Source organism: Pelophylax lessonae (genome assembly GCF_965119305.1).
Source record: "Pelophylax lessonae genome assembly, chromosome: 9".
Classification (NCBI taxonomy): Eukaryota; Metazoa; Chordata; class Amphibia; order Anura; family Ranidae; genus Pelophylax; species Pelophylax lessonae.
The window spans coordinates 118,163,614-118,191,435 of NC_138776.1; positions in this window are offsets into that span (position 1 = coordinate 118,163,614).

A 27,822-nucleotide genomic window follows, 5' to 3' on the forward strand; every position below is an offset into this window, starting at 1 on the left:
GGTGGGCTTTGATGTCATTAAATGGTTTCACAGCATGGTATATTCACACTTAGGTAAAAAGTTCCTACCACAGGTCAAAATGTCAGTTAAAAAGTTCAAATATTTTTGCAGCTAACAATGCAGTGTTTGCGATTATAAGCATTTGAAAAATACTTGTGTATAACCAGGGTGCCCATACATGGATCGAAATTCGGCCAGTTCAGCAGGAATTTCAGTCCATGTCAAGGGCATACATAGTATCCCTGTACAGAGAACAAATACAAATACATCCTTGTACAAGAAACAACAAGTAAGGGGACAATATCTACAATATTAATATTAAAAGGCACTTCAACCATCATCAAAACTTTTGCCCTAAACTTCTCTCACCCCATCTTTGGCATGTTTCTGCATGATTTAATTCTTTATTCTTTTACTTTATTCCTTTAATATGAATCATTTTCTATAACTACCTGTGACATCATCACTATGCTTGTAGCTGCTGGGAGGAGGTGTCAACAGCATTACCCACATCAGTTGCTTCTGACAGACACCCCCCCCCCCAGAACTACATCTCCCAAGAGCCCTTTCTGAAGTATATAAAAACCCCATGCATCACCATATTTTTTGGAAACAAATCAATGTATGTATGGGGAGGGGCAGGGGTAGGGATATTCCTGTAGTCTAGCAGTGAAGAATTTAGAAAAGGCTAACAACAATGGCAACAATGTTTGGTGATTTTAGAGGTAGGGTTGTGAATGCACTACAGGAACTTTAGAGCTCACTGGATTTGTGACAGGATCATCAGGTATTTTTCTGTGCTTGCAGTATCTTTAACCACTTGCCGTCTGCTCACGTTGAGCCTACTGTGGCAGAGTGGTTGGTTATCGTCTGACGACGTACACCTACGTAGTCAGACACTCCCCTTTCTGTTTTCAGTCACAGCAGGAGTCGGGCCAGGGGAGGAGCAGCGGTGATCACCGCTGCTCTTCCCCGATCGTCGGGGATCTTGTGTGGAGATCCGCCTGCTTGTGTAAACACAAGCGGGCGGATCTCCTAAGTGACAGGCAGGGTCAGATTGCAGGATTCAGCATAGTTGAACCCTCGATCCCTCCTTGTGTCACACAGTCACCTCCCCCCACACACGTTAGTAAGCACCAGGCATACATTAACCCCTCCCTCTCCATTAAAATTAACCCCTTCCCTGCCAGTGTCATTTTTACAGTAACAGTGCATATATATAGCACTGATTACTGTAGTAATGTCACTGGTACCCCCAAAAGTGTCAAAAATGTCAGTCAAGGGTCCGATCTGTCCGCCGCAATGTCGCAGTCCCGCAAGAAAAATCGCAGATCGCCGCCATTACGCGTTAAAGAAAAAAACACCAAAAATTACAGAAATCTTTCCCTTTGTTAGTAAACGCAATAACTTTTGCGCAAACCAATCAAAATACGCTTATTGTGATTTTTTTTACCAAACATAGGTAGCATAAAACAAATTGGCCAAAAATTTAAAAAAAATTAGATTTTTACATTTTTTTGGGGGGGGGGAATTTCATATTAAAAAATGTGAAAAATATTGTTATTTTTTCAAAATTGTCGCTCTTTTTTTGTTTATAGCGCAAAAAGTAAAAATCGCACAGGTGATCAAATACCACCAAAAGAAAGCTCTGTTTGTGGGAAAAAAGGACGTAAATTTCGTTTGGGTACGGCGTCACATGACCGCGCAATTGTCAGTTAAAGTCGCACAGCGCCAAATCTCAAAAAGTGGCCCAGACGTAAGACAGCAAAATCCTCTAGTGGTAAAGTGGTTAAAAAGGATAAAACATCAGTAAATATGCATGTATTGCCCGCACATTCACTTTAACCAGGACAGCTTTTGTTTGCAGCTCTGAGTAGTTAGGCTGGCCATACACTATACAATTTTCTTATTCAATTTCCTTTAGATTTACCTTAAACTATGTAGTGCAAGGGCCTGCCTGACTGCATACAAATTGAAAGTGTTTAGGTTTGACCCTATATTATATGGTTTTGGTAAATCTAAAGGAAAGTTGAACAAGAAAATTGCATAGTGTATGGCCAGCCTAAGGCAATTCATGTTACTAGCTGAGACCTAGTAAGCATCTTGTTACATAATGCAAAACATAAAATCAACTATGTGTACAAGGTCAGCATTCATATATTAGGTGAGCAATGGAATATAATATAATACAGGGTTGTCTAACCTTGTATTGGATTGAATATATATAAATGCTTCAGTGTATGAGGGTTTCCAAGAACAATTCCAGACAAAAAAATAAACCAATCAAAAAGCTAATCCTATCAATCACACACTGCAGGTGTGTGAAAATTAGAAAGGCTGATCAGTTTATATTCTTCTTAATACAAAACACACTGCATTTAGAATCTAGAGCATCCCTCATATATAAGGTGGGTTATCTGTTTCTGAGTGCTATGTTTCTGTGCTTTGTAACTCTCTCTCCCTTTTCTGGCTGTTTCGCCCAATAAATTTTATTTCCAAAGACTGGGTTGAATCAGCATTTGCACTTTGCAGCGTGCAGCTAGCAATGGTGTGCATAATGTGTTGTACTGAGTGTAACAGGGTACAGGGTGGGGGGTGTTGATAGTACTGAGGTGAATGGTGCTATGTGTATAGTGAATATAGTGTGTATATTTACAGTGTGCCAGGTGTAATGAAATGCATTGTGTGATAACAATCAGGTGTTACTGCTCCAGGCGGATCCACTCTTGACCACAAAAAGATTTCTTGTGTGCACATCCAAAATTTTTTTTTTTTTGTTTTATAGTAAATATGTTTTTTTTTTTATTAAAAAAAAAAAAATTATTAAAAGTAGCGCAATGGCTGATCATGAAGTGTTGGGTCAAAGAAGGACTGTTACTGATCTCACAATACATAGAAGGAATATACTGAATTTCATACTGTATATCACTGATATAATCACATATGCACCAAAATTCACCACAATTACATGAATAAATAAATAAATATATATATAACAACACTGATCCATTAACTAATCAGCATGTAAGTGCAGATACAAAATGGATGATGTCATATGAGATGAATGTTACACGATGGTTGCCCAATAGAGGATCACAGTAGATACTAAGCCCAATGTGTTTCAATTACACTTAATCTTCCTCAGGAAGAAAGAAGAGGAAATTAATCTACAAGAAAACATAGAGGCAGCAGTGACTCTGGACATGTGAGCCGGGCCCTGGATCACCCCAGCTGCAGCGGGCGCCATGCCCCCACCCCCGTCTCCCTCGTGGGGGAAGCCAGTGTGGCGGGGTGACGGAGGACAGTGCCTCCCCTCGGTTGGCACCTAGCACCTGACTTAGAAGTGGTGCGGACCAGGGTGATCTGACTGTTTTATTAAAACAAAGCATCCTGAAAGCCAGAGGCGGGTGTTGACACAATGTGATTTCTACCCAGTACCCTGAATATCAAAGTGAAGAAATTCAATGAAGCGCAGGTAAATGGTGGGAGTAACTGTGACTCTCCTAAGGTAGCCAAATGCCTCGTCATCCAATTAGTGACGTGCATAAATTGATGAACAAGATTCCCACTGTCCCTACCTACTATCTAGCAGAAAGAGGCAACCGGCAGGGTGGCAAAGCAAACGCGTTTTAACACATCCCACCCCAAGGGCCGACAGACCACTAATGCCCATCCTGAATATGGACTTAAGACATTGCAAACTTCTGAACAATCAACTTAAGGCTATTGAAGAGCTTAGGTTTCCACCATCACCTAGAAGCCAGCTGACAAAGGCCTCTGACTACACTAAGATGTGTTATGCCATCTTAGAAAATAGAAAATGGTGTCGTTGAGTCTCCATTCTGTTGGTTGATAAATGTAAACATCAGTTTTAATCTAGTAGACACAGCCCTACAAGAGGGTATCATTACCAAAACGACTTGGGAGTTCATAAGAACCCAATTTCCCAAAATATTGGCATCTTATGCCCTACCAAAAATTCGTAAGAAAGTATCCCCCACCTTAAAGACCGATGGTCTCTGGTCGACAAATGGCACTTTTCCACTGCAAGTACCGGCTTGGCTCTACTCGGCCCTGCTTGGCCCTGCTTGGCCCGGTTTGCTTTTCCACTGCTGGTACCGCATGGTACGGTGTTGGAACGGTTCGGTACGGTATGGTTTGCTTTTCCACTAAAGTAGTACTAAAGTTAAGTGGGTGGGATAACAACGGGGTGGGTGGGATTCTCTGACCAATCAGTGGCTAGTAGTGACTGCATGCAAAGGATTGTGGGATATGGTACCGGGTATGGTACCTCTTGGAACCACAATCGAGGTGGTACTGTTTTTGAGAGCCGTACCGTTCGGTTCCATGCAGTGGAAAAGCACCACTGTACCGTACCGTACCGAACTGTTCCTACACCATACCATGCGGTACCAGCAGTGGAAAAGCACAAAAGCGTGCCGAACCGTTCGGTTCCATGCAGTGGAAAAGCACCAAAAGTATAATTAAAAATGCCAGGAAGTCAGTGTATGTTGTATGTCTATTCATGTTGTTTCATGCTTAGTCTGTCCTCATACGTTAAGGACATTTGAGATTTCTTGCAAATTATGAGTGAGCTGTATTTTTCTGAAAGTGTCATACTCGTCTCCATTGATGTGGAGAGTTTTTTTGTTGTTTTAGTCAACATTAAAAAGGGGATTATAGTTTTAATAAATGTTTTTTTTTCAACAGAGCAATGCCCATAGCAGTCAGGAGTTTGAGTTTATTTGGAGTTTTCTCAATTTTATTTTGAGTCACAACCTTTTTGCGTTTGATGGTTCCACTTCCTCCAGGTTCAGGGCATAGCAATAGGCACATGTTGTGCTCCATCTTTTGAAAACCTGTGGGTGGGTTGGACAGCATGTTGTGTCAGCTCCCCATTCACTCTGTACTCACTGTTGTGCAGTAAGTGATGTCATGGTGCCAGAAGTGGGCAATTGTTTATTTCCCGCATCCTGTTTGCTCTACATGGCTTACATGTTCTGGGTGCCATATTGGAGGGCTATAGGCTTCAATAGAGTAAGCTTCTTCTTGCATTTTAAACTTATTTAAGGTGCTTTGCAGGTAACTTTTTGCTCCTCATTTGCACTTAGGTCTTTGAGATGTTTGGATCACTCCACTCCATCAGAGAGTAATGCATATTGCAATGGCTTGTTTAATTAGCTTCCATTTTGTGGTAGTATATTCATTTTTTTCTATTAATAATGCCTTTAGCACTCACTACTGTATGTCTGAGCACTTTAAAGCTTTTGATGTCTCTTGTCTACCTTATTCCATCAAAGGGCAGGACACATTGGCTTGTTTGAAAAGTTGAAAGAGCTTGCTTAAACCCACTCTGTAGTAATGGATTAACTCTGATCTACCTATATTGTTTTTTAGGGCATGCTTTTTTTTTAAGCATCTGCCTTGGTACCCCTTAGAGTTTTCCTGCTTCCTATATAATCTGGTATGTGTGGCCTGTTATACAGTATATCATTGTTTGTGCTACCAGCCCCTTAACCTCCCATGTTATTTTTTATGCTCACCCTGTGTATTGTAGTTGGAGCGGAGATATTTTATAGCAATCCTTGTGAGTTCTATCTATGGTGGTTGACCTGTGTGGGGTTGTCGTGGACTCCCGAACCTCTCCATTTTTTAATTTTGTGAATATGTATAGCAATGAACTGATGGACACAGTACATCATATGGCGATTCAAAGAATTCAGTTTGTTTTCATTGTAGATAAATTTCCACTTATCTCCCCCTGAGGAAGATTACATGTAATTGAATTGTATGTTTGAATGTAATTGAATTGCATTGGAATTTAGTATTTACTGTGATTCTCTGTTGGGCATCCATTATGTAACATTCATCTCATATGACATCATCCACTTTGTATCTGCACTTACGTGCAGATTAGTCAGTGGATCAGCAATGTTTATATAGGTTGTTTTTCCCATGTAATAGTGGTTCATTTTGATGGATAGGTGTACCAATCAGTTATCTACAGGGTAACAGTTTGAAAATCAGTATATTCGGTTTATGTATTGTGAGATGCTTGAAGGTTTACTTTGACTCAACACTTCATGGTCAGCAATTGCACTACTTTTATTCATTTTTATGGCCTTTGCAATAAAAGTTTATAAAAAATAATTGTATAAATTATTTTTCTTGCGTCTTTCTTCGGTGCCTAAACAGTCCTCTATATTTACTATTAAACAAAACAAAAAAAAAAGATTTTGATTCCTTTGGATGTGGCACACCAAGTTGAAACATCATGTAGTCTTTCTGGTTTGTTAAGTGCACATCCAACTTCTCACTGAGACACATAGAGCAGACAAATACCAGGTTGATGGCACTTAACGTTCTCAATGCAAATATCTTTATTCTTTAAAAATCAGGGTAGCAAACAGAATCTGTAATGCATTTCATGCATACTTGCATGAATAAATATTGATTTAGGCCTCATCCACACCATGGTGCAGACAAATACATTTTTCTGCATGCGTTCTGCAAGCAAAAAAAAAAAAAAAAAAAACAATAGTTCTCTATGTGCCCTGTGCACACCACACCGTGTGGATTTTTTTCTGTATGTTTTCTGCATGGAAAAAACTGCCCTGACATCAACATTGGTGTGAATAAGGCATACAACTGACATGCATGAAAACTAATGTCAACATGCATGAAAACGGATATAAAACTGATGTCTCTGCAAGTGAAATCTGCGCAGTTTTCCCTTCAGTTCCCATCAGTTTTCATGCAGGTATAGTGTGAATGAGCCCTAAGTGCAGTTATTTCATGAAATGTGCTGGGCATTGTGTTTACTACCCTGGTTATTTCAGCATAAAGATATTTGCATTGAGAACTTACTGTGACACCAACCTGGTACTGACCTGATCTAAAAGGCATTGTGTGGTGTATTTAGTGTTTTTGTGTATAACACGGGTTGTGCTGTCCAATTACCACTATGCTAGTCTGAGACACCTTAGTCCACAGTTGACTTAAAGTGTTTGTTACCCCAATACTTCATATTTCTGACATGTGTCTGCTGTACCATGTACTTGTATGAGAAAGTATCCTGTTCCTTTTTGCATTGCTTCCTTTGTGTAAAATCCCTGGTGTTCCTGCTAGTTCCTCTGCTTTCCTATTAAACACTGACCACACTAAGCAGGAGAGCACACCATGTTCAGTTATTTAGCTATACTGGGAACTCAGCCTGCTCTCCTCCAATGATCAGATTTGTCCTGACATGCCTCCCCTGCACAGCCATCCACAGGGAAGCTTGGTGTACTGCTGCTCCTCCTCCCCCAGCTATTATGCAGCTGAAAACAGAGGGAAAATTAAAATGTTTTGCCTTTCATTTCTATTTGAAACTGAATTGGTTGTTTTACAAGACGATCGTTTACAATCTCTTTAAAAGCCATCCTTGGCATGGCTGTCCCAAAGACCTGATCACATGCTGGACAAAGTAATATTGTACAAAAATGTGATTCAAAGCTTCTGAATGCAGGTTTATTTATTCTGACTGCAAATGCCTACATTTTGTATTGGACACCACTTTCATTTCACGAAAGAGAGATTGAAGTATCTGTGTTTTATGGTTGATTCAAGGATGGTTTATACTGCTGCTATCGATATAAGCTATGTTAGCATGTTTTCTATCTTTTTAACCCACCCTCTAAAAACACACCAATGTAGTAGAGTTCTAGCATGGGCTTTATTGTTCTTTTAATCTCCCTGGCGGTATGATTCTTTCCGATTTTAAGTGCTGAAAGCGGTACCATTATTTTGCATGTAATTCTTAAAAATGAGCAGCCCAAACCAACTATTTATATATGATTTTTTTTTTACTGTGCGTTCTTCTTTATAACATCTCGGGTATGATAAAGTTTGAAACACAAAATCATAAATTATAATATAATAAATGACTATAAATAAGTTAAAGTATGTATGTATGTACATATATATACATAAAAAGTACAGTAAAACTGCAGGAAAGGGCACTTCGGGGCAATGCAATGTGAATTTATTTTATTTTGCAATGTATCAGTGTGTTTGGTGTGTTTTACTTTTGAATTTGCTGCCGGTTCCACCCCCCTGCGAGCGTCACGTCGCAGGAGACGGAAGCAGGGGCACAGAGAGCATCAGGAGGAAGATCCGCCGCCACACACCGCCCGCATACATCACTGGATCCCGGGGATAAGGTAAGTAACCCCTCTACCAGGATCCAGCGATGCTTCTGGCCGGTACCCCGAGTGTGGCTCGGGGGTTACCGCTTTTGGCACTGAAATTTAACCCCGAGCCACACTCGGGAATACCGCTAGGAAGGTTATTGAAACATTGAAATATTGCAATGTGCCATTGACATAAGAAAAACTGATTAATAAAATCCCTAGGCACAACCTCTCCTTCTTTGCACATACTACCCTTTTCCTCTTTTAGGAGAGCATAATTACTCTCTCTGCTGGCTTTAGTTCTCCACCCCTTCTGTCACCTTTCCTTATAACCTTTTATGTAGCTGCCAGGAGAGGGACCACGGAGCATATTATAGTGTTACGAGTGACAGTTCTGAGTTTGCTGGGGCTGCTGGACATCCAGAATAGTAGTGTCCAGCAGCAGTCTCAGGGCATCGGGATGTCTACACTATGGAGGCTTTTACAGGTAAATAACATGCATGAAATATTAAAGCAGTAATAAACCCAAAAGCAAACATTATATTGCAGCTTAACAATTCTTAGATGTGATCACTGCATTTGTGTTCTTTTTTTAAGCTCTCTTTTATTTTTACCTGGTGATCTGGCCAGTAAGTCTGTTTTTCAACAGAACAAGCTCTCCTGCAGATGTAGCAGTTGGAAGGTTGAAACAAACCATTAACCACCAACAGGAGTGTTTACAATGATCCAATTTTATGTAAAACCTTTATTCCAAAAGAGAAAAAAAGACGGTTTCTGAAACTGCTTATAAAGTGTTAGCTGGAGTTTGGCTTCAATTTATTTAATGTCTCTGAATTTGTCAGTTTATCTAACACCACCCTCCCCCAGACTGACAATGCTTCTGTCCAAAGGTGCCCTTGAGCTCTTTCATCCAGGGTGGAGGCATTTTAATACACAAGGTGTGTTACTGGCCAGATCACTAGGTGAAAACAGAGAGTAAAAAGCCTAGAAAAGAAAATGAATACAGCCACCACATCTGATGATTGGTAAGCTACAATGTATTGCATTTTGGTTTTGGATTTAATACCACTTTAATTGAATATATAATCCTATAGAAGCAGTTTTGAATGAATAAATGGTCTGGCAAAATGGTCTTTTTAACCACTTTACCACCGGAGGATTTTGCTGTCTTACGTCTGGGCCACTTTTTGCGATTCGGCACTGTGCAACTTTAACTGACAATTGCGCGGTCATGCAACGCCTTACCCAAACGAAATTTACGTCCTTTTTTCCCACAAACAGAGCTTTCTTTTGGTGGTATTTGATCACCTGTGCGATTTTTACTTTTTGCGCTATAAACAAAACAATAGTATAAATTTTGAAAAAATAACAATATTTTTCACATTTTTTTAATATGAAATTCCCCCCCAAAAAAATGTAAAAATCAAAAAAATTTTTACATTTTTGGCCAATTTGTTTTCTGCTACCTAGGTTTGGTAAAAAAAAATCACAATAAGCGTATTTTGATCGGTTTGTGCAAAAGTTATTGCGTTTACTAACTAAGGGAAAGATTTCTGCGATTTTTTTTTTTTGCGGGACTGCGGACAGATCGGACCCTTGATTGACATTTTTGACACTTTTGGGGGTACCAGTGACATTACTACAGTAATCAGTGCTATAAATATGCACCGTTACTGTAAAAATGACACTGGCAGGGAAGGGGTTCATTTTATTGGAGAGGGAGGGGTTAATGTATGCCTGGTGCTTACTGACGTGTGTGGGGGGAGGTGACTGAGTGACACAGGGACAGATCGCAGGTTGAGCTATGCTGAACCCTGCAATCTGACCCTGCCTGTCACTTAGGAGATCTCCACACTCGATTCCCCTACGATCGGGGAAGAGCGGCGGTGATCACCGCCGCTCCTCCCCTTGCCCGACTCCCGCTGTGACTGAATACAGCGGTAGCGAGCCTCCGGCGGCGCACGCGCGGTGCCCACAAGGGGAGGAGTCCAGCGACGTAGGTCTACGTCGCTGGACGGGAACGAGCCACTTTGCCGCTGTACAGTCAATGTGACTGGTCGGCAAGTGATTAAAGAAACTTGGACCAACAAAAACACACAATGAAGCCTGCCCCTGACATGCACAGCTTGCGTGACAGAATATATAAGACAAGATATACACTGCCTGGCCAAAAAAAAAAAGTTGTCACCTGAAATTAACTAAGCAACTAACTAAACTAAGCATGCAGTAACTTTCCTATTGGATAGTTACGCCATGCGCCCAAAGAATGAGGTCAGCTGACTATCTGAGTATACTGAATGACCAGGTTATTCTGCCAATGGATTTTTTCTTCCCTGATGGCACGGGCATATTCCAAGATGACAATGCCAGGATTCATCGGACTCAAATTGTGAAAGAGTGGTTCAGGGAAAATGAGACATCATTTTCACACATGGATTGGCCACTACTGAGTTCAGAACTTAACCCATTGAGAATCTTTGGGATGTGCTGGAGAAGGCTTTGCGCAGTGGTCCGACTATCCCATCATCAATACAAGATCTTGGTAAAAAATGAATGCAACACTGGACGGAAATAAATCATTGCAGAAACTTATTGAAACAATGCCACAGCGAATGTGTGCCATAATCAAAGCTAAATGCGGACCAACGCGTGTGTCCTTTTCTTTTGGTGGCGACTTTTTTTGTCAAGGCAGTGTATAATGTGAGTATGCATGCATCAGGACAGATAAGGCAGTCTTGAATGTGGGGGGACTCAGGAAAAGCCACAGGAAGAGTCAAGGTCAGTTGCAGCAGAGGAAAGGGGACTCTGAAAATGCTGCATGAGCAGTGGGAAAAGTAGAAAGCAGAGGGACACAGAAAAAGCAGGGAATGTGGATAGAGTCTTAGCAAAAAAAACAGCAGAAGGTGTGGATGAAGACCTGCTGTCTGCATGACACCCCAGGAAGACGTGAGGTGTCACGAAACGCGTAGGGAAGGCGTGCTGACGTCACCACGACGCAACCCGGAAGTCGGGCGGCAGCGAGAGATTATACAAGCGCTTGTTACTACTACACATGTAAGTGTTTTTAACCGTTGTGGAAATAAATTGTGTATGCGTACTACGCTATTGTGCTCCCTTCTCTTTATTGGGATGTGGAACGCTGAGGGGCTTTTACATCTGCTCGGGGTCATCTGTTCAGCGATACAGTGGTGGCAGTACGGTGAAGCATCCTGAATATTGGTCAGCCTAATAGCGGATGGATTGTCTATTATGCTCATTTTCCAGTGAGCTCTGGTAAGCCTAATGTGAGCTCTATGCATGCGGCACCGTATGTGGATTAGGCACGTAGAAGTGGTGTGTGGTCTCCTCTTTACACTGGACACCCCCTCATTCTCTTGTTTGGACTTTGTTTGATAGACTCTTACTATATGCCTGCAAGATATTCAACTATATGATTATTGTTGGTTTCTCACAATACATATGCAAGTGTATTATTGTTTGAATTACCTATATGCTGGTTGGCTCTAGCTTATTTTCAGTCTAGCGCAGCTCTTTTTATACATATCAAATATGAATGCCTAGATGTATAAATCTATTGTAATTACTGATGTCTGCTTGGCTGGGCCCAAGCATGGCTGCTAGATCCTCAAAAATAGTTCTATGAACACCTTAATTCATTTATCACAATAGACATGTCAGACAAATACCCAGCATCCCTTTTCTGGACCATAGATCTTACAATTATTTAAAGTCTATGTAAAACAAACATTTATTTCATAGCATGTCTGGCACCAAGATTTGCTTTATAGAATTTTCTAAAGCAAATCATTTTTTAAACTACTGATCAGTGGTGCATAGCAAGCCAGCCTTAGGGCCCTGGGAATCTTTCTGATTGGAGTGCTTACTCCAAACTGGGAGTATTTGTAATCCCAAGGGAAAAGATATTCACCAGGTTCTTCAAAGGGGATATTGTAAAAACAGCAGTAATTGCCGGTTCACACTGAAGCAGCACAACTTCAGGGGCGACCTGTGAAGTCGCGTGGAGCGCAACTTCGGCGTGACTTGCACGGACTTCACAGAAGGAATGTCTATGCAAGTCGCTCCAGGTCGCCCCGAAGTAGTACAGGAATCTTTTTCTAATTCGGAACGACTTGTGTCGCTCCTATTAGAACGGTTCCCGTACCACACAATGGACCATGACAGACCACGACTTGTAAGGCTGACAATTCGCCTGACAAGTCGTACTAGTGTGAACCGGCACTAAGGCTAAGTTTACACTGGCATTAAAAGCAGGCATTTGAGGAGGGGTTAAAACCACCCCTCAAACGCCTATGCAAAGGATACTATGGACATCACACTGTGCTGGTCACATTATTAAAACATAAAGAGTTAGAGTAGCTTTGCTTCAAAAGTGAAGCCTCCTGTCGAGTAAAGAGGCGTTTCAAGTCTATGGTAACACTTTGCAAACTCTCTGGCAGCTGTTTGTGGTGAGGTTGTGGTGCGTTAGTTTATTTCCTGTACTGTCACTTCCCATTTAAAAATAGCCATTTGTGGAGCGGTTTTAATGTGCCTTAATGCTCATCAAACGCTTCAAAACTGCGTGTATCACCCCCTAGCATTGCTAGAGTTAGGTTTTGTACAGAGGAAGTAAATTGTTCAGGCTTGGTTGGCAGCCAAGCCTGTGTTGATGTTAATCTGGGTTGGGTGAGTGACTCAGGGAGACTGGTAGGACAGGCAACATCTCTAAGACCTCCCCCTACTTCTAGAAACATGCAGAAGGTTCTATAGATGAGAGTGGAGGGGAGGAGGAGCTGCCTGGGGTATTCTGAGGGCTCTGACCAATACCCAACAGATGGGTTGGCAGGGGGGCAGGCCCTCTCAAATACTCTGGGAAAGCCCAGTTGGGGGTACTGGAGTTAAGGAGTAAGTTGGAGAGGGAGTGTTAGATTGTTGGAGGCCTTTGAGCGTAACCCCCTAGTCTGGGGGGGGGGGGATAAACTTAGGCCTGGGCTCAGGTGCAGAAGGGACCCTTCTCACAAAACACGGAGGGATCCTGACCAGGAGGCACTGGAGCAAGGGGAGGACAGTAGGAGGACACTGCCAGGCAAATCTCCAGGGAGGAAGACAGCCAGGAGGGCTGGTGAGTGACACAAAGTCAGGAGGACTGAGAGGCATGCCTGAGAGAACTGGGAGAGAAATCTGAGATGGATGCAGAGTCAGTCAGGAGGACTGTGGTAAAATGGGCAGGAGAAAGGGGCAGCTGCAGCCAGGTGGGCTGGCTTTCCTAAAAAGGTGGTACTGGGATCAGTAGCCACAGGAATTGAACAGCTAAGCACTAAGACCTCTTATCTGCTACACTACTAAAGGGGCCTGCGGTCCCTGCCTACAAAGGGCACTTGCTCTGGATCTTACTGAGTCTGTGTTAGATCATCTTTTCAGTGCTAGCTGGTCCTGGGAGTTGTAGTGCTACAAGCAATAGTGTGCTGGAGGTAGAAGAGAAGTGTATATACTGTGTGAATAGTTGTGTTCCTGAAGAATTCTGTGTTCCTGAAGAATTCTGTGTTGATAAAGTGGCCATCCCAGAATAACCATATTCCCTATTCAAGTTCAGCCCCCCTAATAAAATACAAGAAAACAAAGCTGAAAGGACAGATTCCTGACTCCAGCATGTGGAAAATTTGTGTGCCTGGCTGTGCAGGGTGGGAGATACCCATAATCACCAGCGGCTCCTACGGCGGTAGTGCTACATGTGCATAGGGAATTTGGAGAGCATTTTTAACTTGTAAATAATGCTTGTAAATTGCCCATACTAAAGCTCATTGACACCAGTCTAACCCCCATACTAATGCTATAGGAGCGTTTGCTAAGCGTTAGAAATGTAGTCAAGTGTGAACAAGCCCTAACAGAAACACATGGCCACTGGCTAGAAAGCTTCACTCTAGATGGTCCAGGTGCCTCCATAGCAGCAGTCTCTCAGAGTTTTCAGCAGTCATGCTGCACAGTACATGCAGCAGCTCAGTTTCTGGTTAGTGCATTATGGCATTTCTCCTTCCAGCAGCACAAGAAGAGCAACATAGTCTCTGTTGGGTCAAGGACAGTATCACTTCTCACAGATAACAGCAGCACTCTCTGGTGGGTCCAATACAGCAGCTCTACCCAATGGTCCTGGCTCTCTATAGTTTATTTATTACAGGTTCTTATAAAGCACTGTCAGTTTTACACAGCTCTTTACACATTTATTGTACATTCACATCAGTCCCTGCCCTCAAGGAGCTTACAATCTAAGGTCCCTAACTCACATTCATACATACAATTTAGGGCCAATTTAGATAGGTGTCAATTAACCTACCAGCATGTCTTTGGAGAGTGGGAGGAAACCAGAGTATCCGGAGGAAACTCATGCAAGCACAAGGAGAAAATGCTAACCCCTGTTGGGATTCAAACCGATGACCCTAGTGCTGCTAGGCAGAGATGGTTCTGCCTTAGGGCGCCAGGCTCGGGGGAGAAAAATGCACCTGGTTAGACAGACCCCTGGCACTCCACATCATGGACCTGTGCACTATTTGCCCCCTCCATTCACCCATTCCTCACCCCGCTCACATGCAATGTTTTACTTTCCTCCTCCACATCTCCGCCTCCTCTCGCACCTCAGCCTTGGTTTCCACCTCTGTCCAGGTGTCTCGCTGCACCAGGGGCCGAAACTGGTGGGGGTCATGTGTAGGCCGGCACTTTGCAGAGATCGCCGCAGCACCAACCTCCACTTCCTGTCATGCTGGTTCTCATCTGACAGGTCCGTGATCTCTGTGCCCCCCGCTGCAGCTAAGCTACACTCTCTTCTCCGACAATCTCTCCCCTGCTGTCCGGTCCAGATCTTGTATTCTGCTTTTTTCCCCCTTTCACCTCTCCCCACCATCCTGGTCCAGCCTCAAATGTTCTCTGCTTTCCTCCTCTCCTTCCCTGCCATGCACAGTTCCAGCACCCCTGAATGGCTCTTTCTGTAAGTGGGGACTCCTGATGATAAAGGAGGATTCTTATGTGAAAGGAGGACTCTTGATGGTAAAGGGGGACTCCTGATGTAGGGTGGCCATTGCTAATGTGAAGGAGAACGCTGATGTAAAGGGAGATGTTAAAGGGGGATTGTTTGGCATCTTTGCCCTAGGTGCAGAATGACCTTTGTCCCAGCCCTGATCTGAGCAAAAGCTGTGCTGTGGCTCCCTGCAGGATCAGAGCATTCCCCTGCCAGGACTCCACTCCTCACATCCCCTTGCTGGGACTCTGCTCCATCCTCAGCCAAGCCCAGCCTGGCTTTATTAGGTTTGTCTGCAGTTCAGCCTCAGCAGTAAGGATGATCGAACTTTTGAAAAGTTCAGTTCGACCAGAACACCCGAACTTCCCGAAAGTTCGGGTCCGGATTCCAGAACCCCTTAGAAATCAATGGAACCTGAACTTCGGTAATCAAAAAACACAATTTTGAAGCCCTAAAACCCAATAAATGCCCCTAAAAAGTGCCTAGGGTTCTGGGTCATGCCCCAGGGACTATTAATCACACAAAAAAAAATTGTCGTTTTTTGATAGAGAGCCAATTATTGAAAAAATTATTGAAAAAAAAAAAATGAGATTTTGAAATGAATCTCAAAAAATGAAAAAGGCTTTTGATAACGCTCTGTGTGCAGAGCGAAACGCGCCAAGCCGTCCGTCCGAGTACGTACTACGCCCGACCACATCCAGCTTCCGGTAAACGGGGACACGGGGAAAGAACACAGCCCATTGTATGGCAACCTGTGGGATGAGTGTATAGGCGTTTGAACCTCTGCTACACTGTAAGTGTTCCTTGTATTGTGTGCATCGAATAAAGTTGTTACATACTTCACGATGCCAGCATCTCTTTCTTTTTTGAGCAATACCTGGATGTTGTGATCTACAGTAAAGCTGTTCAGTTGATGGTCCAATAAGGCTCTTCTCATCTAAAGGAAACTCTTAAAGCGGTGTATTATTTGGCTTCTGGTGAGTAGGGGACCGAGAGGGGAGCACCTATTCGTGTACAGAGAGCACCGGCACTTATTATATGAGCACGCAGCACTTTGGACTTATGTTTTGCACAAAGACTGTCATAATTTAAACACGTGATTGATTGAAGGATTTTATTTCACATTTATTACTTTTAAGTTTATGTCATATGTATTAATGTATATTAATCGATATTTATGGTATAGGAACTATGTGGTTTTAGTGAAGCACTAGCACCTTACACATATAATTTATACACAATATTTATTGAGATTTATTTATTAGTGTGCTCTATGAAGCAGCGCAGGTATTTTTTCACTATACACTTTTAAAGGCACGTCACCTTTCATACCAGCAGCAGCTCACCATACTGTGATATTAGAGCTATCATAATCCTCAGCGCTAGCCCATAATCTTTATCAGATGTTATGCCTGCCTCCAAAGATGCCCAAAAAATGCCCAATAAACGCCTGCAACTACACACCTGGGCGTTTTTGTTGCAGGCGTTTATTGGGCATTTTTGAGTGTCTTTGGAGGCAGGCATAACATCTGAACTTCTGTATAGTGGGAAAAAAAACACACACATATATGTATATATACACATACACACATATAGGTGTGAAAGTAGCGGAACCCCATCCATGCGCTAATGAAATTATTTGCAGGGATGTGGCTCTGCTCCTATCACACCTATATGTGTGTATGTGTATATATACATATATGTGTGTGTGTGTGTGTGTATATACCCCTACACAGAAGTTCAGATGTCATGCCTGCCTCCAAAGACATCCACAAAAAAGCCCAATGAACGCCTGAAACAAAAACGCCCAGGTGTGACAGGAGCGGAGCCACATCCCTGCTCTACTGCAATTCTAAGACAAACAATCTTTTTCTTATGGCGGTCACCCTGACATGGATGAATTCGGTCACCCTGGCATACAAGGAGCGGAGCCCCATCCCTGCTCTACTAAAAATTCTAAGAAAAATTATCTTTTTCTTATGGCGGTCACCATAACATGGATGATTTCTGTCACCCTGGCATAGCAGTCAGAGTCAGTTCACCCTACACTACACTACGGTCACCCTGACACTTAACGCTTTCCCTACAGAAACTAGATTATTGAATCTAACTATAGTGGAAAATAGTACCCTAACTACACTAGATATCCCTTTCCTCACACTAATAATTGCTAAATGACACTTTTGCAGCAGGAGTAACAGAACTGCTTCCACTCTCTTCCACAGCCCCTGTATTACAGTGCTAGAGATTTGGCGGGGGCTATGTTATATACTGGGGGGCGTATTCACTACTGATTGGCCTCTGGACCCCCTAGTCACTCCAATCACATTCCTAGCATCCTCCTGCCCCTCAATTGGCTTTTACTGATGTTTCTGGTCCAATCACAGGCTTTTAAAGCCCAGATCCTGTCCCATTGCATTTTGGTCGGTTCTGGTTGCCGAATTTCGAACAGTCGATGTTCGGGTCGAACCGATGGTCGACCCGAACCATTCGATCATCCCTACTCAGCAGCAGCAGCAGCAGCGAGAGTGCCGGAATGCGCAGAGATGTGCGGTATTAGATAGAGAATCAGGGCAACTGCGTTGGGGTAACTGTGGCACATAGGGGCAGCTAGTGACAGGAAAAGAACAGAACACTAAATGTTCCCCCTGACTGGGACTAGAGAGCTCTACACCTGGCAGACAGGGCACCACACCCCATGCACACACAGCAAAGGAGGAGAGCAGGAGGGGGAGAGGCTTAAACAGGGAAACATTAGGCACACATGAGAGAACAGCAGGGACAACATACACCATCTATGGTAGAAGAGGCACTGAGATCCACACATCTTGACTAGGAAGGCTGATCCCACACTATACATCAATATACCAGAGCACAGTACAGCTGCTACCCCCTACCCGCCACTATATCATCATTACAGATTACTTGCTGGATTGCAGCAGAGAGGGGTTCGCCAGTGCTCCTCCTCTTCCAACCCACCTCTGTACCCAAGGGAATTAAAATATCACAGGAACCACCAACATAGGTACTTTACCAACTAATTTAACTTTATTAAATGAAAAGAAAGGGGGAAATATTTTTTCTTTATTCCCCAGAGGAATCTGACCGCAAGGATCAGCCGAAGTACCTATCAACGATTCTTGATGAAACACTTTTATTAGAAGTGGGGACAGCTTGTGGCAGTTGGGGGACATATCCAGTAGGCTTGAGGCTGTGGAGAAGGGGGGGGGGGGAATGCACCTTCACCGAAGTAGACAAAAATCCTTGCACTGGCTCTGCTTCTAGGCGGAAGTGCTAACCACTTAGCTACTGTGCTGCTAAAGATTTCCTTAAGCCTCTGAACAGCACCCCCAACATCTGGGTAGCAGGACTCTGGGTCCTGCCTTCACTCTTACAAAGGGTGGGCTCACAGTTGCTGATGCAGCCAATGGGTAGTTCTTTTCCACCACTGGTCTCCCAAAATGGTGACCACTGCCCTATACTGGGCAAACTTTCCCATTTGTTGCTGTAGCCAATAGCAGGGAGGGGGCGATGATCTGCGACAAGGAGGAATGTTCTCCTGAACAGATCAAATGGACTATCAGCCAAACTACACATGCAGCAAAACACATGCATTTTTTTGCATTAAAAGGAAAAAATCCTATTTTTTTATAGATTCGGCTCACATTGACACATTATAATTTAGTGTAAAAGTAAAGAGGAAAGATGAAAATAATGTCATTATATACGATGTGCTTATACTGACCGAGGAGGGGGAGGAAAATGGAGTACTATTACATTTTTTTTTTCTCAGGGTTTTGTGTGGTGTTATTATTGTTCTTTATTGGTACGTTTGTTATGAAAAATTCTAATGAAGATTATTGCAAAATATTTGTACATTTACACATGTGCAATACCATGCACTGAAATACATATGGAACAGTATAAATCCAGCCTAACCTTTTTGCTTCTAATTCATAATTTATAATTGTCAATCATGACATCACTTTTGATAAAATTGGGTCTCAGATTCAAAACAAATATTTTATATACCATGTCTTACAATTTTTTTTTTTACAAAAATCTAGCCCACCCCCCTCAAAAAAAACCCCTAAAAAACAGATTTATATAAATGTTTATTTTTAGAGAGCTGCCACAGTCCTGGAGAAACTTAAATTGTTATATAACACTTCTGGACTGCAACTCTACCTATTAAAATCAGCTTACATATAAACACACCTTTCGTTTTGTAAGCTTTAAAGCACAGGCTTGCTCTAACAACATGCATTTTGTTTAGAAAATATATGATTTCCCTCCATTGAGATTATAGGTATTCATGTTCAGAAAATAACCTCCAAATTATAACTTCAGCAGTCAGAACTACTTTTTTTGTAGGGGGACAGTGCTATCACCACATTCATTAATACAATAAACATATTCTGTGTAAACATCAATAAAAACAAAAAGTACTGTGTGCCAACAATGCAAAAAGTAAAAAAGTGCTGAAACAATCAAAAAAGTGTGCTGTGCTTATTTTTTAAAAATATGTTAAAATGATATAAAACAATCCATATATTTTTCCAATATCATAAAGTGTCCTGTGCAATCAATGATCTTCAAATCTTAAAACTTGGTGAAAATAAATGCTATCTCACAGACATGGTTCACCTTCAGTGCATAAACCACCACCAAAATCTGCTAAATAACTCACCAGAAATACTGGCTGGTAAGATCATAGGTGTGTGCAGCCTATTGCATTAGGGTGTGCACCCCAAATTTATTAAAACATGGATGGTGTTAGTAGGGCAGTAGACTTGTCAGTAGGGCAGAGGTTGGTGTCAGTGGGGCAGTGGACGGTGTCAGACGTTTTCTATTTTTATTATTTGATTTTTTTATTATTTTTTTACTATTTTTTTTATTTTTTTTATTAGGAGCCCCCTTGGAAGGCTTTTGGTGAAATATCAGCAGGGGGAATCTGCACCATACGGGGTGATTAGGGTGTGCCCAGACACACCTGGCACACCCCCTGCGCACGCCTATGAGTAAGATTAACAACCAGCAAATGTGCATTTGAATTAAATTCTCACAGGGGTATGGGGCATCTTTCATTAAATTCATCCCCACCCAGTTATAACATTTTTGTGACAAAATAAGCACGGGACACTTTTACACACAGCACTTTTTGTTTTTATTGATGTTACACAGAATATGCAATATTGTATTAAGGAATGTGGTGATAGTGCTGTCCTACAAAACTATATTTGAGAATACCCAGCACCCTGCACCAGAAAATACTAGCATACAGTTAGCGATTTAAACAAAAGATTCAAGCATCTTTCTTTTCATTTTGATTATTATGGCTTACAGGTGAAAAAAGAATCATGAAGTGCTCTAGAATATCCTGGTATAGGGCTGCGCTTACTCTGGACTTGATAAAACACAGTGGCCCAACACCAGCAGATGACATATCTCCCCAAATTATCACGGACTATGGAAACTTCACACTGGACCTTATGCAACTTCTGTGCCTCTCCACTCTTCCTCCAGACTCTGGGAACTTGATTTCCAAATGAAATGCAAAACGTTCCACAGTGCGTGATGATTTGGGGAGCCGTGTCATCTGCTGGTGTTGGTCCACTGTGTTTTATCAAGTCCAAAGTCAGCACAGCCCTCTACCAGGAAATTCTAGACCACTTTATGCTTCCCTCAGCTGACAAGCTTTATGGAGATGCTGATTTCATTTTCCAGCAGGACTTGGCACCTACCCACACTGCCAAAAATACCAATACCTGGTTTAATGATCATGGTATCACTGTGCTTGATTGGTCAGCAAACTCTCCTGACCTAAAACCCCATATAGAATATTTGGGGTATTGTCAAAAGGAAGATGAGAGACACCAGACCCAACGCAGATGAGCTGAAGGCTACTATCAAAGCAACCTGGGCTTCCCCAACACCTCAGCAATGCCACAGGCTAATCACCTCTATGCCACGCTGCATTGATGCAGTAATTCATGCAAAAGGAGCCCCGGCCAAGAATGGAGTTCATAGTATACTGTAAATGGACATACTTTTCAGTAAGCCAACATTTCTGTATTAAAAATACTTTTTTTTTAATTGGTCTTATGTAATATTCTAATTTTCTGAGATACTGAATTTTGGGTTTTTACTAGCCATATTCATCAAAACTAAAAGAAAGAAATGCTTGAAATATATCACTCTGTGTGTAACACAGCTATATAAAATATGAGTTTCCCTTTTTGAATTACTGAAATAAATTAACTTTTTGATAATATTCTAATTTTATGAGATGCACATATACATTATATATATATATATATATATATATATATATATATATATATATATATATAATGTGTGTATGTATATATATGTATAATATATATATATATAAAATACATATATATATACATACACACATTATATATATATATATATATATATATATATATATATATATATATATATATATACATATACATACATACACACACACACATATATATATATATTTTTTTTTTTATTTAATGTTAACATTACAATTTGCTATTAAAATAAGTTAGGAACATAATGTTATTGGAATTTTGCTGAATAAAAAAAAAATCAAAACCCCTAAAAATAATTTGTCTTATTTTTGTTTAAATCGCTAACTGCATGACATAACCCTTTTATGTAACATTTCTTAGGATAAAAAGAAAAAGATTACAGAAGACAATGTAAAATCTATTGTAAAAAGTGTTGCTGGAGCTCAGGGATTCAATAACAATTATATAAGCTCCAATAATTCAATCCTCTAGGGTAACGCATGAGCAGTTCTTCTGCATCTGAGGGTTGGATAGCTATGTTGGATGTGAGAATCATTTGTTTACTAAATCTATGAAATTCAATATAATTGTAATGAGCTGTTCTACTGTGGTTTTTAACAATGAAAATGAGAGATATAGTTGGTATGTTAGCTGATTTAGGAGATAAAAAGTAAGATTTCCTTAGCTTTCTGAATAGAACAGATATGGGCATACATTAGGGAAGGAACTACTTATGTTGCCCAAGGAAATCAGTAGGTCTTTAACTGTTAAAAATTGTCTTAAAGCTCTTTTTTTTTCCCTTTTCAGTTTTGGAGCTTCAGCATTGTTGACTGGAGCACTGTGCACAGGACATGCCTGACTAAGAGCTCGTTCAGGAGCGAATACAAATCCGGGTGGCTGCATGCAGTTGAGCCATGGTTTTAACACCCCTAACCGCCTGCATGCCTGTTTACTGACATGCAGCCACATGCCGCAGCCACAATACTGTGCTTTGTGGCCACCACAAAAATTCAACAGTAGGTTGCATTTAGCAGCCATGAACATGACAACCCATGCAAGCCCATGGGGCCTCACTGCCATTTCCCTGCACCCAAACACAATTGGGGTGCAGTGACTTGGCATTTAAAGGGTTCAATTATGCAATGAGGTGATAAAACTCCTCACTGCCTCTAAAATGCCCTCTAAAGACCAATTCAAATGCGTGAATGATCCCTGAGGTGCTTTACACAGGCATTAGATTTATTGTCTTCTGGAAAGCAATCTGCAGTATAGAAGCAGCTGACGGGCATACAAGAGTGCTTCAGCCGCCTCCAGTATTTTATTTTTTACCTGTTCTTTATTTACCAAATGCCAATTTTACATTGTACAATACTGTAACTGCAAGCCCAGCAGTGCCACCTGTCAAACTCTGCAGTCTGGTTTAAAAATGATGGGGCTTGTGTTCAGCCCTATCAGACTGTAATGTTAGAACTCAGGTGGGCTCTGGGGGCAGAAAAACCGCAGCTCAGCTGCCTGTTTTTACCACTACCCCAGCTGCTTGTGTGAAAGAGCTCTAATGGACATCTTCACCACTGTACTCTGCGACAGCAGTGGTCTGGATCTTCAGCATGCTGTCAGCACAAGGCAGCTTATTACATGGATGCAGTAATGGTACATACTACTACCAGTACTTCTACTAAGTAAACATCTATACATGATACTTTTTAGCTAACTTGAATGCATTAGACTGATAAAAACATATGATGGATCTTTAATGAACTACTGCTTTACCTTTTTCAAAGTGGTCTCTGTTAAAAATATATCAGCAAAAAAAAAAAAAAATTCTTCTGATTAAAACAGTGTTTTTTGCAGTCTTAGGCCTTGTTCACACCTTTTCTGCAACTGTTCCTGAAAGGGTATAAAAAAAATGTTCTCTATGTGCCCCCGTGTTTACACCACAACACTGGTCTTTTTTTCTGTGCAAAAAAAAATACACGACACCCATAGCGCCCAACTGTCCCTGATTTGGAACAAAGTCCCTCTGCCCCTCTTTCCTCCTCATGTTGGTGTGATCTATATACCGTGACCTAGTGTTATTTTTGGGGAGGGCAGCAATATAAGCCCTACCCTGAAAATAAGCCCTAGTTTAGTGTATGAAAAATCCTAGGATGCACTTTATTAGTGTTTTAAATAATGTCCAATGTGTGTTTTTGTAATATAACACTGTGAAATACCTTCCCTGCATAGCCGCTCCGCTCTCAGCTGATTCTGTCTTTCTCCTCTCATACCGGTAGCTGACAGAGGAGGATCTCAGCCCCTCGCCTCTGCAGTGTAACACAGAAGCGCCGGTATTCAATTAGAATTGTGGGAAATACCTTCGATACATCGGCCATTCCGTGACCCCCAGCTGTCAGCAGGGGAGAAGAGGGCGGCAGATCAGCTGAGCCCGGAGCGGCGATGAAGAAGGTATTTCACACTATTGTAATCTAATCTAACCTACGCTTCTGTGTAAACTGCAGAGGGGAGGGGCTGAGATCCCCCTCTGACAGGAGAGGATGAGAGACAGTATGAGAAACGCTATGAGAGACAGGAGACAGTGGGAGACACAGCAGTGATGTAATGAAGGTATTTTACACTATTGTATTACAAAAACACACACTTGACATATATAAAACACTAATAAAGTGCATCCTAGGATTTTATATACACTACTGTAAACTTGGTTCACACTGGATTCTTGGCACGCAGGGAGGGAAGAGAAGGACAGTACATTATAAGACCTACTCCGAAAATAAGCCCTACTGTGTCTTTTGGTGCCAAAATTAATATAAGACCCGGGCTTATTTTCGGGGAAACAAGGTAGTTGTATATAAAATGTACTATTTATCTTTCAAATAGGGTTTCCCAGTGCTAACCTGTTCATCCAAATTCTGAATCGCTGCATTTGTAAATTTCAAAATCCAGTATAATATAATAGTAGTGGTTTAAATCTTTTTGTAAAATTCTCCTTTAACCACTTTACCACCGGAGGATTTTGCTGTCTTCCGTCCAGGCCACTTTTTGCGATTCGGCGCTGTGCGACTTTAACTGACAATTGCACGGTCGTGCGACGCCGTACCCAAACAAAATTTACGTCCTTTTTTTCCCACAAACAGAGCTTTCTTTTGGTGGTATTTGATCACCAGTGCGATTTTTACTTTTTGCGCTATAAACAAAAAAAGAGCGTTTATTTTGAAAAAATAACAATATTTTTTAAATTTTTTTATATGAAATTCCCCCCCCCCCCAAAAAAAAATGTAAAAATCAAAATTTTTTAACATTTTCGGCCAATTTGTTTTATGCTACCTATGTTTGGTAAAAAAAATCACAAAAAGCGTGTTTTGATTGGTTTGCGCAAAAGTTATCGCGTTTACTAACAAAGGGAAAGATTTTTGTAACTTTTGGTGTTTTTTTTTAATGAGTAATGGCGGCGTTCTGCAATTTTTTTTGCGGGACTGCGACATTACGGCGGACAGATCGGACCCTTGACTGACATTTTTGACACTTTTGGGGTTACCAGTGACATTACTGCAGTAATCAGTGCTAAAAATATGCACTGTTACTGTAAAAATGACACTGGCAGGGAAGGGGTTAACTGTATTGGAGAGGGAGGGGTTAAGTGTGTCCTAGGGGCGTGCTTCTAACTGTGATGGGACATGTCTACTATTGTAAAAACAGAGATCAACGGTTCTACATAATAGAACCGTCTGATCTCCATTTTTACACAGGGGAGAATGACAGGCAGCTTGTTTACATAAGTCGCCCGCCTTTCTCCCGCTCTACCGACCATCGTAGTGTGACCGGCGGACATCGTAGTGTGACCGGCGGACTCCTCCGTGAACGAGCCGCGCTATTGGCTCACAAACCGGTCACAGGCTAGTGACGTATATATACGTCACTTTGCCTGGCCGGGGCTGACCGACACAGTATATCTACTTGCGGCGGTCGGCAAGCGGTTAAGGGAGGTGTGCCTTATGCCTACATACTTTTGCTAACAGGTGTCCATCGTTCCCATCTCAAAAGGTTGGGGTGTAAGGCCACCAACATGCTGTGAACAGGGCACACAGAGAATAATTGTTTTATTTATGCCCTTGCAGAGACCTTTATGTTGCATATTTCTGCACAGAATAAAATTCCCATGACAATAGTGTTATGGTGTGAAAATAGTGCACAGAAAACAATTGCCTAAATGCAGGTCACTGCACATGGTGTGAACCCTGTGTGAGCCCAAAATATTAAAATCTTTAAATATTTAAAAACGTAAAAAACATTTTTTTCCATCAGTTTTTATGCAGGTGTGAATGAGGCCTACACTCAGATGCCATCATGTCAGGAGGATTATTTCAAATAACATTATTTAGCATTAAAAAAAAAAAAAACAGTTCAGCCAATGACCATAACAACAGTGCATGTGGTGGCCTGCCAAACTCTTTGTTAGATATATGAAAGCTTAGACAATCTTTAAAAAAATGAGCAAACACGTCATCACAGACATCTAACACACAGGTAGGGCAGATACAAGAACAAATATACAATATCAACTGAAGACAGCTGGAAAGCTAATTGTTTGGACATAATCCTAAAATAAATTGCAATGATACAAAGCCCTAGGCCGCACTCTGTGTATAACAACCAATAGTTATATAAACCAATATTAAACTGAAAACGAAAGAATTGTTTTGCGTGTGCACTTGTAGAGACCTGAGTTGTTCTAGTTTAGAAAAATGCAGGTCTCTGCACATAGTGTGAATAAGCCCTTAATACTAAAAACCCGTTCTTCTGCTTTGTAGAATTGCTACATTTTAGTATAAACACGATGGGCAATGCTATGTATACCAAAGATAATGATATTTTAAAATGACAGCTTGATGTGTGTTTTCTTTCTAAACAATTCTTAAATGACTCTTGTAATTCCAGGTAAAAACCCCACAAAAAGCCTTCATGCTGCATTCTGTTTTGGCTATTCCAAAATCTCCTCTGTACACTTTTGTGCCCCGAGGCCACACAGAATTTTAATATGCCTGAATCTGCACTGTTATTTTTGGAAAAGACAGTCCTATTACAGTGGTGGACACTGTGTTCAAAGAAAAAAATAATCTAAATATTAAATTTAAATTAGCAGCATGGTGGAAACAAGCAAAGAATACATTTGTGTTGAAAACCTATTTCCTGCAAAGGGAAGAAGGTCTACATATTCCACCTTCAAGCTATGTCCTGCAAATAAAGGCCTCATGCACATGAGTATGCTCCAAAGATTCTGCCAGCGGTTTGTAGAAGAAAAAATGCCTCTAATCTTGTGTATTTTCACACATTAATTCACGTTTTACAGAAGTATGGTGTTTATAGTGATATGAGTCTAAACGCCTGCATGTGCATGACCAGACCACAATAGATAATATATAGCTGTATTCAGCTGCTGCTGGAATTTTTCTGCCCATGTGCATTAGGCCAAAAGGTACCAGGTTTATGTGTATTCAATTGCTTTTTTTTTTTTTTTTCCTAAATCACTAAACAAACCCACAGCATGATAAAGACTGTTAGAATTGCTGTACACATTAGCAAAATATCAACCATGTTAGTTATAATTTTTCTTCTTCAAAAAAAAAAATTGAATATTTTTGAACATACTCAGGCTATGACTATTCCCCTGATTCAGCTTATTTTCTGATTACAGACCCCTCTGTACTAGCTCTGAAAAAAGCCTTGGGAGATCTGTGACCACAGTCAATAGGGCTCCATAGGACATCAGTGTGATATTCTCTAACTAGGTCTTACCTATTCCCAGGAGCAGACTGGCAACTTGCGGCCCAGGGGGCAAGTACAAACCAGAAGCCCATGGTGCATCAACTAGGCCCCCCTCCCACTCTCCCTCTTCCCGTCCTCCTCCTGACCCCCATTCTAGGCTGAAGCCCTGCTCCAGGTACTCTCTACTCACTGGCTGAATCCGTGTTACCAATCTGGCCAGCTGAGACAGCTCAGTTGGGGCTGGCCAGGGGAGGAGAGTCTCCAGTGGGGCATGGAACCGGCCCCTGCTCAGACAGTTTACACCATCTATGCTGTGTAGGGAGGCCTGTGCTCTGTCCTTGTCTTCAACCCGCACTCAGTAGGTCAGTGGAGGGGGCTTTTTACTTCTCTTCACCAGAAATTCCTTAGGCATGTCTGTGGCAGAAGCGGTGCAGCCTTTTTACAGGGCATCAGAGTGGCCCAGGGGGCAATTGCCCCCCTGCCCCCTGGCCCAGTCCTCCCCTGCCTATTCCTTTCCAGGATATAGACAGGAGTGAGCAAACCTAGTTAGAGGGGGTGGCAATTTCCGACGTATGGT